This window comes from Antechinus flavipes, chromosome 5 (assembly GCF_016432865.1).
Source record: "Antechinus flavipes isolate AdamAnt ecotype Samford, QLD, Australia chromosome 5, AdamAnt_v2, whole genome shotgun sequence".
NCBI classification, from domain to species: Eukaryota; Metazoa; Chordata; class Mammalia; order Dasyuromorphia; family Dasyuridae; genus Antechinus; species Antechinus flavipes.
The window spans coordinates 20,134,586-20,148,804 of NC_067402.1; the positions used below are offsets into that span (position 1 = coordinate 20,134,586).

The following is a 14,219-nucleotide window of genomic DNA, read 5'->3' on the forward strand; positions in this document are numbered from 1 at the left end:
TAACATTGTCTCTTTTCTACTGGATTTTTATTTATTTTGTTAAATATTCGCCAAGGACGGTTAATGTGGTTGGAAACAGTTCTAGAAATAGGCTGAATGGGCAGGTGCTTGACATCTTGTTTTAGAAATCAACCAATAAACATTTATTAAGCGCCTACTAAGTTCCACACACTAGGCTCAATACTGGAATTGAGCGTAAGCTTAGGGAACGTGGAAGCCGCAGAGTTAAGAGGGCGCTACTCCTCCTAGTTCAGCAGTGCATTTAGCAAGGGTTGATGAGGGAAAGCAAGCTGGAATACAGAATGGAACAGAAGTAAGGGTAAGTCATGGTGTTCCAGTGGTCTACACTAGTCATTCGCCTGTGCTGAACTTCCGATGAGGGAACTCTCTCCTCCGAGGGAGATCCTCCAGTCCTGGGTGACTTACGGCCTTCGGGAGCTGCTTTGTCTCTGCCCAGAGTCTTTCATTTTCCAGGGCCTACGGTGATCATGGTTTATGCTAAGTGCAATATGCAGAAATCTAGGAAAGAAATCTCTTATATATGCTTCAGTGGGAGGCTCTGCATAGATTAAAATCCATTTAAAAAATCAAATTGGGAAATGTTTTTAGAGAAGAACCACCTTTTAAAAACTGACATTTTCTTTTCTCCTTCTCCTGCTCCCTGATTAATATCTGCAGAAGTTGTTAGTTATTCATTCAACCACTATGTGGTTCGATTAAGCACCTACTATGTGCCAGGCACTGAGATTTTTAAAAAGTCGTGTCATTTTAAATCAGTTATCAAAATAATATATTTAAACAATGAATACGATTACTATTATTTAGTAGAAACATAATAATCACCTCCTCTGAAAAATTAGTTCTCCCCTCTGTAAACTGAGCTGGAAAAGGAAATGGCAAACCATTCTTTGCCAAGAAAACACAAACAGGGTCACAAAGACTAGGACACGTCTGAAACAAAAATCAGAGATTGAACTTGTTTTTCTCAGAACCCTTGGAAAAAAGGTTGTTTGGGGTTGTTATTTTATTTTATTTTGTTGGTACCTGCAGACCTCTCCCATGAATAGGCATCCCAGGCACCCAGAGACACAAAAAATTCCTTCCTTTGGCCCTCCGGCAGCATCCGAGAAGAGAAGGGCGGCCCTCGCTTCCCTCATTGCTCCTTTGACAGGAGACGCGGGAGCCGCATTTATCATTTTGTTCGGGAACGAGGGGATGTCAGTTATGGACGCCGGCTGCCCTCTTTAACCACTTGCTCAAGTGCTGTGTTTCTCCCACTCTCCGGCAATTGACTGGGAAGTTAATTGCTTTATTATTTTACATTGACCTTGAGTGTATTTCATATCAGAGGGAAGCGACATTGGGTTTTCTAATTTAGAAACACAATGGAGGCGGAGAGAGAGACGGCACAAGGACCCAGTTGATGTGGAATGGGAGGAGGGAGGAAAGGGAGTACTTACATTAAATTATAGGCCCCCTGGAGCTAGGGCCAGCAATAACATTATTAGATTTTGGCATTAAATATGACAGATGGGGCAAGAGGGATAAGTTGTTGGGCCCTCCTCGTGTAAACAGCCCTCTCCCCCTTTTTCTTCGTCTCCTTTGGATTCCGTCACTAAGAGCCCTGCTGGGTGGATGCACAGACGTGCAGATGGGAACATTCCCTTGAATTTCAGTGATGAATCGGAAGTAGAAATCCTTTTCCTTCGGATTTCTTTATGGTTTGAGGAAGAGGAGAATCTTCCTTTATCCTGAGGGGAGGGAATGAATCCCAGCCTGAAAGATGGGATTAAATTTAAGTGGATAGGATTCTACCCCATTCTAATATCACAAGGTGCCTCGGTGGAATCCGGGACCCCGCCCGTCTCTGACTGATTGTGCCGGCGATCTAACATCTGTGATTGCTCACCCGAAAAGCCTTGGGTTGGGTTGGGATTTGCACTAGAACGTAAGCCGCTTGAGGGCGGACCTTGTCCCAATGCAAATATAAGTAGGTGCCTCATAAATATTGATTGATTATATTGTCAGATGCTGATGAATTAGTGGAACCTCAGTACACGCTAACCCAAAAGGAAATGCCCCAGGGTTGTAGAAAGGGCGGATTTCTCATCTAAAAACCCAAACACATGGGTTGAGTTTCCCAACATTGTCTGTTATGGGTGGGATGATGGTCTATATACATCATCTATACATCGTAGCTGGGCGTGACGTAAATAGTTTGGGACTGAATCCGAAGTGTTATTTTTTAACTCACACTGAAACAATGAGCAAGGAAACTACCCATCAGCCTCGTAGCTTCTGTCCCCTCACCTCTGCAAGGGCCGGGTTGGACTCCATGACTTTTAAGAGTCCTTCCAGCTCTCTGGTCCATGAAACATGGCCCAGCTCCTCTTCAAGCATCTGAGAAAGTTCAGCATTTTCATTCACTAGCTAACGAGCTATCTTGTAAAATGGTGAGTTTTTAGAAAGGAACGGGGACAATCATTGGGGGAGCGGGGGGGACATGCGTCGTGGCTGTCAGCATCTGTTCCCCAGAGGAATGTTTGGCTTCCTAGTTTTGACAAATTAGGATGAGATCCAATGGAGGCTCACTAGATTTCTCAGATATTGCTGGGCTGCTGGGGGCCGTCACTTCGTGGCGGCTCGAGGATGACGAAGGGGTCTCTCCAGCATCCTGAAAGGAAACAAAAACAAGTTTGGTATGGGGAAGAAGACAAATGGTTTTACTGGGTGATTTTTATTTTCTTCCCAAGTCTTGGTTGCACATCTGGAATAAAACCTAGAAAGGCACGAACTTCCCACTCTGATACTTTGATGGAGATAGAGCCCCACCTGTGTGAATACTCCTCCATTCCATCCATGATCCCTGGGTTGTCTATCATTGATCTTTTTTTTCCTTATGTCTTTTTCTGGGAGATTTGTTATAATAATGAAAGAGTATTGGATTGGGAGTCAAGAATCACATCCTCCTGCTCACTATTCCCTGAATCTCTCTGGACTTCATTTTTTTTAATCTGTAAAAGGATTATATTTGATGAGCACTGGGGTACTTTCCATTTCTAAATTTGCAAAGATTTAAATTTTATATAGAATAGTCATCCAAGACATCAGGGGCTTCTTCCTGCTATTTTTACTATCAGTTGTTCAGTCAACAAACATTTATGAAGCACCTACTGTGTGTCAGACTCTGTGCTAAGCTCTAGGCGCAGGGGTCCTCAAACTTTTTAAATAGGGGGCCAGTTCACTGTCCCTCAGACCGTTGGAGGGCCAAACTATAGTAAAAACAAAAACTTTGTTTTGTGGGCCTTTAAATAAACTTCATAGCCCACGGTGAGGAGGATAAACATCCTCAGCTGCCACATCTGGCCTGCAGGCCGTAGTTTGAGGAGCCCTGCTCTAGGTTATAAAGAAAGGCAAAAATACAGTCTTTTGTATTTTTTGCATTTTGTATGTAAATGCAAACAGTTTTGTATGTACAGGGTATCTGTGGAGTGAATCTCAGTGGGAAGGCTCTGGGGCTGGGCTAGGGAAAATTAGCAGCGTGAAGGATGGATTAGACCACAGAGATGAAGTGGGGAGTCCAGTTAGGCGGGCAACCCCCGAGAAGTGGTGGAGAGTCTGTCCTGAGGGGCACAGAAGGGCACAGGGCGGCAGCGATCAGACCTGGCAACTGACTGGATATAAGTGAGAGAGAGATAACATAGAAAGCATGGTGAGAGTGAGTAACCTGCTGAAGATCAGGGTGAAGAGGATCACTTCATCAGTCTAGAGCCTTTTAAGTCCGAAAAAGGGATCCACCTCAAACCCTTCTCCCTCATTCTGGGTGTGGCCCATTGCTCCCCCTCAGCGCCTGCCTGAGAGACCAGGATGAGAGAACAGCTGAGGGGGCTGCCTGGCAACCTGGGCAGTTGGCATTTTCATCCACTTTGTTTTTCTCGTATGGGTGGTGGAACCATGGCTTCTGTAGCACCGTGTAATTCACGTAGGGTTCTCATCCTAGCCAGGGTTTCGGTGCATTTAGTACAAGATAACTGATGGTTCTGAGACTCTGTCCCTCATGAGGGAATCCTTTGCTGTGAACTCCGGGCAGGACATCTGCTGTGGCACTGGTACACTCTGAACACTCGCAGGCAAACATATGTCCCCTTGGTTAACTCCTCACTCGGTGCCAGAAGTCAGCAAATGACTGAACAACGTTGTCAACAGAGACACATCTGTTGGGAGTTCTTATATAATGTTAATATATGTGTGGGGAATGTCTTGCCTCACTGAGGCAACTCTTCGAAGCTGCGTTGGGTTCTGATGCTCAAATCCATAAGCAGGAAGCACCCTGGCCTCTGGATAACTCCTGTGAGGCATTCATCTGCTTAATACGTGACTGTAGAGGGACAGGGCCCCCCGGGTTAAGAAATCCTTGGTTTACAGAACTGTCTCCACTAATGCAGATTGCAGCCCATCTCTGGCCGTCAGTAAGTTCTGTTTAAAATGAGACACTTGGACTCGATGACACCTAAAATGCTTTAGACTGATGTTGGGTTGGGCCCACTCAGCTCCTCAGAATCATGTTTTTAGAGCTATAAAATTCAGAGGATTACAAAGAAAATCAATTATATTGAAATCCAATTATCAAAATTTTTAAGGATTCACAGATTCCTGTTAAGAACACCAGTGCTTGATTAGAGAAATGCAAATTAAGGCAACCCTAAGGTACCACTACGCACCAATCAGGTTGGCTAAGATGACAGAATAAGATAATGCAGAATGTTGGAGGGGATGTGGGAAAACTGGGACACTGATACATTGTTGGTGGAATTGTGAACGGATCCAACCATTCTGGAGAGTGATGTAGAAAGAACTATGTCCAAAGGACTATCAAACTGTGCATCCCCTTTGACCCAGCAGTGTTTCTATTGGGCCTGTATCCCCAAGAGATCTTAAAGGAGGGAAAGGGACCCACATGTGCAGAAATGTTTGTGGCAGAAACTGGAAAGTGAGTGGTTGCCCATCCATTGGAGAATGGCTGAATAAGCTATGGTATATGAATGTTATGAAATATTATTGCTCTGTAAGAAATGACCAGCAAGATGATTTCAGAAAGGCCTGGAGAGACTTACATGAACTAATGCTGAGAGAAATGAGCAGGACCAGGAGATTATTGTACATGGCAACAGCAAGACTATGTGATGATCATGGCTCTCTTCAGTAATGAGTTGGGATGGAAAGAGCCATATGCATCCAGAGACGGGATTATGGGGACTAAATGTGGATCGCAACATAGTAATATCACCTTTTTTCATGTTTGTTTGCTTGTTTTTTTTTCTTTCTCATTTTTTTCCTTTTTGATCTGATTTTTCTTGTGCAGCATAGAAACATGGCACTATGTATTAAAAAGAAAAAAAAAAAAAAAAAAACAAAACACTAGTCCTGGCCAATTGCCTGGGGCTCAGAGGTTATTTGACTTGCCCAGGGTCACACAACCAATAAGAGTCAGAGTGGGATTTATATTTAGCTTTCCCTTACTCTAGCCCAGCCTACTACATTTATAGATCGCTTTTGATTTGCAAAATGCATTACAAATATTTTCTCATTCTTTCCCCATAAGAATGGGGAAACCTTATAAGGTACATATTCTTATCTCCATTCTGCAGATAAAAAAATAGACAGTAGTCGAGTGACTTGCTCAGAGTCTCACTGCTAGCAGATGTCTGAAGCCGGATTTGAACTTAGGTCCTCCTGATTCCAGGACCATTATATCACCTCCATTTTCTAGGCTGTCCAATCCCAGCAGCCACTTAGTAAGGTAGAAATTACAATACAGTCAGAAAAGGAGATATTTCTGCTCTTTACTCAAAAGAGAAAGAAGGCCACAGCACCGATTCCCCGCTGCCTCTTTGCTTTTGGAGATCTTCCCTCTGAATTTAGCTCACCTGAAATGACCAGTGATTCTCGAGCTGCTAAGGAATCAGAAGAGCTCTAGAATTCAACTAGTTTTACCGCCACCCCCCCCTCAGAAAAAAAGAATCCAAATTAAGTCCATTTCAAGGGCTCTGTCTGGTTTTATATAAGTCATTGCTGGCTCATCCTGCTTTTTTATATGGTGTGAAAAATAAAATTGCTCCGAATTCTTCTCTCCACATCCACCTCCAGCTCCCATGATCCTCCACTCAGTCAGCCCCGCAGCCTGCTTTCCTCTGGGCTCCCGTCGGCTTTAGTCCTTCAGGACGGCCGGTTCCTTCCCAGTGACCAAGGAGCCGGCACTCAGAGGCTTCATTGGCCAAATTGAGTTCCCCGTCACTGACAATTGATCCCATATTGAACCTTGCCGAGAAGCTAAGCAGGATCCAGGACCTAATTAGACCTTGGCTCTGGTCACTTGGCTTCCAGGGGAGATCAGGCCTAGGGGAGGCCGAGAAGTCTCACTTCTGCCCGTCTCGTCACCTCTGCTAGGGCTTTCTCAAGCCTCTCAGGGGAGACAGAGAAGGCGGATCGTGTGCAGGGGAGGAGTGGGAGAGAGAGAGCTGTCAGAATTCAGTTCAGGCAGATGGGTGGGAAAAAACATGAGCTAAGAGGACAGATTGGAGGGAACACACAGGCTTAGCAGGACCCCGTGGACCAGGAGAAAGCCTGCTGGGACCAGCCTTGCTTGGAGCTGGGTGGAGCCTGCAGGGCCGGCCAGGCCATCTTTAACTTTAACTCGGCCCCTGGAGCCAAAGAGAGTAATTTTAAAATGATAAACTGGGAGAGATGCTTTAGTTATAAAGGGACCAGCAAGTGGCTTGTGAGAATATTCAGAGTTGGGAGGGACTCCAGGGACAGCTGGGTGGTGCAGTGAACAGTGTTGGGCTTGGAATCAAGACAACCTACATTTGATCCTACCTCAGACCTATGTGACCCTAGGTAAGTAACTTCTCAGCCTCAGTTTCCTCAGCTGTAAAATGGGGATAAAAATAGCCTGAATTCCAGGTCAATGGAGAGAAAAGGTGAGGGTAGATCTGCTTTCTTGGTCTTCATCTTGTCCCCTTCTAGGGGACAGATCTGCCCTCCTCTTGGTCATAATGCCCAACCTTTTAGTCCTCCCTTCTAGGGAACAATTTTTTTTTTTTTTTTTTTTGCTGAGGTAATTGGGGTTAAATGACTTTCCCAGGTTCACACAACCAGGAAGTATTAAGTGTCTGAGATCAGATTTGAACTCAGATCCTCCTGACTTCAGGGCTGATGCTCTATCCACTGCGCCACCTAGCCATCTAGGAACAATTTTCAACATAACAAGAAAGATCAGGAAAAGAATGAGCCCTAATAAGAGTCAATGGGCACTTGCTGGTAAGAGATAAGGGATTATTCAGGCTAGAGAAGATTTGGCTCAGTAATGATTTTGATTATGGCTATAATGCACAGGTGGAGTGGAATTCTACAGTGGACGGGAAGCTTTAGCCCACCCAGCCAGGTTTCTTTGGGTCTCTCATTCAGTAGGTCTATAACAGACGGAGTTCAGAATCACGCAGTGAGAAAATCTTATATTAAAAGGTTTTCAAATACTGGAAGGAATCCCCAAAGCTGTTGTGAGACCTTCCTGGAAGGTCTTGACAAAGAGGGGACCTGCCCTTCTCCCCTTCCTAAATACAAAAGCCTAAGTATAAAAAGACTCATCCCTGGTATATCCATTTCCCTTTCCTGCCCTGCAATCGGCTGGCCCCAACCTGGTGCAGAGCTGATTCCCTGTATTCTCTACCTGCACATTTCTCCCCTGTATGAGATTTTTTAAGTAGGAGCGCAGATGGAATAGACCAAGATTTGGTACTTTTCAAATTCAACAAAACTTATATTAGGCTCCTACTGTTTACAGAATACCGGAAAAGGTATAAATAGGCTCCTACTGTTTACAGAGTACCGGAAAAGGTATAAATACAATTCAACAAAGATTTGTTAAGTCCCTATTATGTACTGGGGACATACTAGAGGGATAAAAAAGAGCAATGGGGTTAGTAGACAGCATATCAACAGATAAGAAAACAATAACAAACTCAAATTTGTATAGTAAATTTAGATTTACAAAGTACGTGCATATGTTATATCATTCGATCCTCACAGTAACCCAAGGGAGAGCTATTTTGCTGATTTTACTGATGACAAAACTGAGGCTGAAAAAAGTTCTTAAGTGCCTAAAAAGGGATTTTGACCTGTTTTCTTTTTTTTTTAATTTTTATTTAATAATTACTTTATATTGACACTCGTTTCTGTTCCGATTTTTTTTCCCTCCCTCCCTCCCTCCACCCCCTCCCCTAAATGGCAAGCAGTCCGTTATATGTTGGATATGTTGCAGTATATCCTAGATACAATATATGTTTGCAGAACCGAACAGTTCTCCTGTTGCACAGGGAGAATTGGATTCAGAAGGTAGAAATAACCCGGGAAGAAAAACAAACATGCAGATAGTTCACATTCGTTTCCCAGTGTTCTTTCTTTGGGTGTAGCTGCTTTTGTCCGTCATTTATCCATTGAAACTCAGGTCTCTTTGTCAAAGAAATCCACTTCCATCAAAATATGTCCTCATACAATATCGTTGTCAAAGTGTATAATGATCTCTTGGTTCTGCTCATTTCACTTAGCATCAGTTCATGTAAGTCTCGCCAGTCCTCTCTGTCTTCATCCTGCTGGTATTTCTTACAGAACAATAATATTCCATAACGTTCATATACCACAATTTACCCAGATATTCTCCAACTGATGGGCATCCATTCATTTTCCAGTTTCTAGCCACTACAAACAGGGCTGCTACAAACATTTTGGCACATACAGTTGACCTGTTTTCTTGATACCAAATCTAGTCTAGGATGCACTATCACCAAATAGAAATTCATTTTTGCTGGATGAGAGAAGCAGCGAAGGGTTCAAAAAGCAAAATCAGGAGAGACATCTTGAGCCCTGAAAAAAGCTTGAGCTTCAGACACGAGGAAGGCAATTATTCCGAAACAGAGGCAGAGGATGGCTTGTTGTTTTCAGGTAACAGCAAATGGACCACTTTGGTGAGAAACAAGAGGATTGTGTGTAATCTGCCAGGAAAGATCAGCAGCAGGCAGATTGTTAGGGACTTTAAGAGGAGTTTTTTATTTTTTGTTTATTGTTTTTAATGAGCAGGGGAAGAGCATAGTCAGATCTGTGCTTTAGGGATATCAAGATACTGGCTCCACCTTGGAAGGGGCCGGTGGAGCTAGAATAAGGGGGAAAGGTAATACATGCACAGATTCCATCCTTGCAGCCTGGACAATCGCTCCCTCTATTTCTGTTCCCTCATCTTTAAAATGAAGGGCTTGTAGTAAATTTCTAGAATCCCTCCTAATTCTCCATTCTGTGAATCTGTGAAAACAACGCTAGGTTTGATTCATTTCTATAAGCATTTATTAGACACCTACTTTGTGCCGGGCACAGTATTGAGTGCTAGGGAGACAATACACCAAAAATGAAATTATCCTTGCCGGTAAGGGGCTGACTCACTCCCGGGGCATGCAACCTTTGTAGAGATACATTAAATATATATGCACAGAGTCGTGCAAAATGAGGGAACAAGCCCCGTTAGGGATCCTAAGAAAAGTCTTCTCGCACCGGAATAGTGCTTTCAGCGCCAAGCTAGGTGTTCTCAGAAGCAGAGATGAGAACTCTACCTTTGCAAAAGTTGGGGGCTGGAGAGAGAATGCTGGGTATGAGCCACAGCTGATGGGCCAGTTCGACTGGAAGAGAAACAATAAAGAGAGGATTATAGGGGCAGCTGGGAGGCGCAGCCGACAGAGCCAGCCCTGAAGTCAGGGGGACCCGAGTTCAAATCTGGCCTCAGACACGGTGACCCTGGGCAGGTCACTTAACCCCAACTGCCTCAGCCAGAAACAAAAGAAAGAAAGAAGAGAGAATTATAGAAAATAAGTCTAAATTGTCTCCTCCCCTTAGAATGCGAGCTCCTTGAGGGCAAGGCCTCCTTCCATTCCCCTTTTGTAGCCCGACCCTGACAAAGCCACAATCAGTTCAGTCCTGTCAGTGCCCGGGCCCATTGTTCTATCTGAATGGGAAACTCCCCTCGGCAGCGCCGGGCAGCGACTGTAGTCTAACTGCCTCTCAGTCAGCAGCGACAAGGCCGCTGGCCGGTACCGCTCCGCGGCGGGCCTGGAACTCCGGGCTCCACCTGGCTCCGGCACCGCTTTTCAACAAGAACAAATTCAGCAAGAAGGAGTGTGTGTATATACACTCGCACACACACTCACACTTACACACACTCACACACACCGTCTCCCTGCCGCCCCCTCCCGAGGGTGCCTGCACTTCCTGTGTACCCGCCAGGGGGCGAGATGTGCGGGTGTTAATTGTTGGGAAGCAGAGCAGTTACAGCATCGCAGCGGAGCCGTTTCTGTGCCAACCCCATCAGAAAGGAATCAGTGTCGATCCCAGCGACCGAAGCGTCCGGGGGCTCTGCGGCCCCAGAAGGCTTCGCTGCGTCGCCCCCCGGAGCCTGGGAAGCGGGTCCTTGCGGGGAGAATCGCCCTCATTTAGCAGATAAAGGGACGAAGGCTCGGACTCAGCAAGCGTTCGCCGGGCACCTCGCTTAGTGCTGGGACGGCAAGAAGCCGGTCCCTGCCCCGCCCACGTGTGCGCCAGGCCCCGCCTCGGAGAAAGATGAGCCCGTGGCCGGGGGGCCAGAAGGGGAACCGAAGCAAAGGCTCCTCCCGCTCTCTCGGAAACAGCGGCCGCCAAGCCCGGGAGGATGGCGAGGGTGTCTCCACACGTGTCTTTTAAGTGGAGCACTTGGCCGTCCTCCACCTCGGCAGCTTGCGGGACCAGGAAACGGCGCATCGTCTCGAAAACTACGGGCACTCGGAGGGATTGTTGATGCCAAAAAAATGTGCCCGTGAATAGCTTGTCCAGGGAGCGCACGTTGAGGCTCCCGAAAGAAACCTCCGCCCGCCTCAGAACAGAGTCCCTGAGGCCGCCCCGCTACCCCCAGCCTTCCCCGGCCTTTGCTGCTTAACTCTCCCAGCACCGGGCAGCCTCGTGGAGGAAGAAATAGGTTTTTGCAAGGTTGTTGTGTGAGGGCGTGACTGTGAAATGAAAAACCAAAAAAAGGCAGCAAAACTTTAAAAAATAGCCTGGTGCGGTGGAGCGGAAGCAGCCCGGACGGCTGAGGGTCAGCCCCGTCTCGGCCGTTTGTGACTTTGGGAAAATCAAGGAAATTCTTGGAGCCTTGACTTCCCCATGCGCCTTCTTCACGAAACTGTTTCTGAGAGCAAAGAAAAGCAGTATGTTAAAAAAAAAATTAGAGTGCTTTACGAAGGTAACGCTTATTTTTTAACCATCACATTCAGGTTGCCAGACGCCGAGCCGCGGTCACCCGGGAGCCGGACCGGACGCCCTCCTCACGCAGCCCCTCGAAGCCCGTCCGGAGCTCGCGGCCGCCGAGGGCAGCAGCGGTGAGCACAATTCCCTCTCTTTCCCTGGCACCGAGATCGTTTTCTTGGAGAGTCTCTATGGACTTTGGCAAATGTTTTTGGCCCCCTTCCAGGAGATTGGGTTTATACCAGTCCAAATGAATTGGGCATTTAATCAGTCACCCAGTGAACATGCTGCTCCGGGCCCTCTGGTGTCTTCTTTATAATTAATTTTTAACATTTGTTTTCAGCATAGAACGTGTGCCTTTATCCTCCCTGAAATAAAAACAGTCTGCACATTACCAAGTCCTGGCGGTGCACACAACGCACCGGTTTTTTGTCCCCCTCCCGCTATTAACTGCCAGTAAGTAAGACGGGGCCAGATAATCAGACCCCCGGCTCCCTCCCCGCCCGCTTGGGGTATAATCTCCCCCCAGCTCTGCCGCCCCCGCCAGGCGGGAGGGTTTATCAGCAGGAGCGTTCCTCAGATGGGACCCTGGCGGGTGAGAGCGCACCCCCTCTCCTGGAGCCCTCCCCCGGGGCGCCCCGATTTTGGCGCCAGCTTGGTAGTTAAAGGAGCTTTTAGCCAGAAGATGCTGGAGGCTGTTCCGGTGTCCTTCAGGCCGGATCCTCCAGGCAGACCAGACTCTGCCTCTCCTTGGGACTAAGTGCTCTGTGTGCCGCAGGCTCTGTCCAAGGTACCGGGGAAAGCTAACGCCGGAAATACAGGAGGGAAGCGAGTGCAGGCCCCTCCCCTCGCCCTGGCACTGCCTGCCACGGCGCCCCCTGGGGGGGGGGGAGCATGTGCCGATCTTTTTGAATTTTGTTTGGAACGCGTTCCCCTTGTGCCGGGCCCCCAGACAGACAAAAACAAAGCACTCCCTGAGTTAGAAGTCTGTGAGGCGCCTTGTAAACTCGGACGTATTGTGGAGCATCAGGCGTTGCTCTCGGGGTCATGGACTCCAGGTTAGCGAAGGCAGGTTGCCCTCGTCGGACTCTCGCTCAGTAGAACAGGAAGGAGATCTTCTCTGCTTCCCTATCAGCCTGCGGGCAGGGCCCGGCGGGAGAGGCCTGTTAGTGTGTGGGCCGGGGTCTCCCTGGGGCTCCCTGATCCCCGGGCCCGAGGGCCGGGTCGGGCACCACTGCTGCCGCTTCCCCATCAGCCTGCGGACTCTGACGGCCAGGCCGCCTCTCCGGTCACTCAGCGCAGGGCCCGGCGGGAGAGGCCGTTAGTGTGTGGGCCGGGGTCTCTCTGGGGCTCCCTGATCCCCGGGCCTGGCCGGTGCCGAGGGCCGGGTCGGGCGCCGCCGCTGCCGCTTCCCCATTAGCCTGCGGGCTCTGATGGCCGGGCCGCCTCTCCGGTCACTCAGCGCAGGGCCCGCCGGGAGAGGCCGTTAGTGTGTGGGCCGGGGTCTCCCTGAGGCTCCCTGATCCCCGGGCCCGGCCGGTGCCGAGGGCCGGGTCGGGCGCCGCCGCTGCCGCTTCTCCATCATCCCCCAAACTCCGAGGGCTCCCAGCTGGATCCCGCAGGCGGTTATCGGGTGCTTCGCGTATGGACCAGATACTAGAGACTCGAAGGCAAAGCCGGGCCATCCGCCTGGGGGCGCCCGGGAGAATCCGCAGACAGTGTTGGCTAAATACCTGAAAACCTGGCGGAGGGGGCGGAGTCAGGCAGGCCGCTTGCGAGAGGTGGTGATTGAAGTGGGCCTTGGAGGGGCCAGAGGCAGGGGGCGGAGGAGGAGGGTGGGGAGGAGCGGGACAGCCACGGGGACAGCCCCCGTCCCACCAAGACCCCAGAGCAGAGCTTTTCTGTGAGGAGCCCTCCTTGCCTCGCCCCTCGTTCGCTCTCCTTGGGATCCACCTCGCAGATATCCTGGGATCTCTGGTGTGTCAGGGTTTGGGGAGGATGGGAGGATCAGAGTCCGGAGCTCCCCTCCTCCCGGGAGCACTGGTGGCCACGGCCGCTTCCCGGGGGAGCCAGAAGCCTGGCTCCGCAGCCCACGGACGGCAGCAGGTGCCAGGACGGTCTGGTGCCCCCTAAGAAGTGGTTCACATTCATGCTCCATGTTCTCTCGTTGCAAAGTTCTCCCAGCCAGCTCGGCAAAACTTCAGGGGCTTTTGCTGGGGGTCACGGCCCCCTGAACCCTGGGTGTTGCTGAGAGAGGGCAGGAGGCTCCAGGCTACCGGGACCCCCTCAGATGGAGGAGGGGCTCCTTGATCTCCCCGCTTTTACCTCCCTGCCCGGGGCTGAGCCCTGGGCTCTGTCCCTGAGGTTCTGACAAGTCTTCCACCTAGCCGGGCTGTCCCAGGCCGGAGAGCTCAGGTCGCTCACAAGGCAGTTGTCCTCCCCATCTCCCACTTGTCCTCCTACAGATCCCAGCACTTCTCCCCAAGCTGTTCACCAGGGATTCCCATTTTTAGAGAAAAGACTCATCAAAGATAACTTTTCATTAGCACTGCAAAGTGTTCTCCTCGGTGGCCCTTCTCAGAGGCGTGGAAGCCCCCTCCCTGCCTGTCACCACGCCGGCCTTGCTCACTTCCCTGTCTCCCCTCGCGGAGCCCTTGCAGACCCCCAGACTCCCCCACAGCTGCTGCTGGGGCTCCGGGGCTCGGGAAGCCCCCACACAATGATGTGTGGGCCCCGCGCTCCTCGGGAGGGCTGCCTCCCCTGCTCCGACTTCCGGCTACACTCACTTAGGGGCTTCATGATATTTTACGGTGCAGACCCGGAGTTTTCGGGGGGCTTTGCCAGCCTGAATCTGCCTCCCTTTCCTACTGCCGATGCCTTAGATTTGCCTCCCACTGGGAGAT

At 49.3% G+C, this 14,219-nt stretch overlaps 1 long non-coding RNA gene across 1 annotated transcript in view; it reads left to right on the forward strand.

The window, feature by feature from the left end:
• LOC127564802 (uncharacterized) overlaps positions 1-13,373 on the forward strand; it is a 68,486-nt gene extending 55,113 nt beyond the window's left edge. Inside the window, exon 3 of the long non-coding RNA XR_007954360.1 lies at positions 11,346-13,373. This is a non-coding gene — a long non-coding RNA (uncharacterized LOC127564802). The remainder of the gene's footprint in view (positions 1-11,345) is intronic.
• The last annotated feature ends 846 nt before the right edge of the window (positions 13,374-14,219 follow it).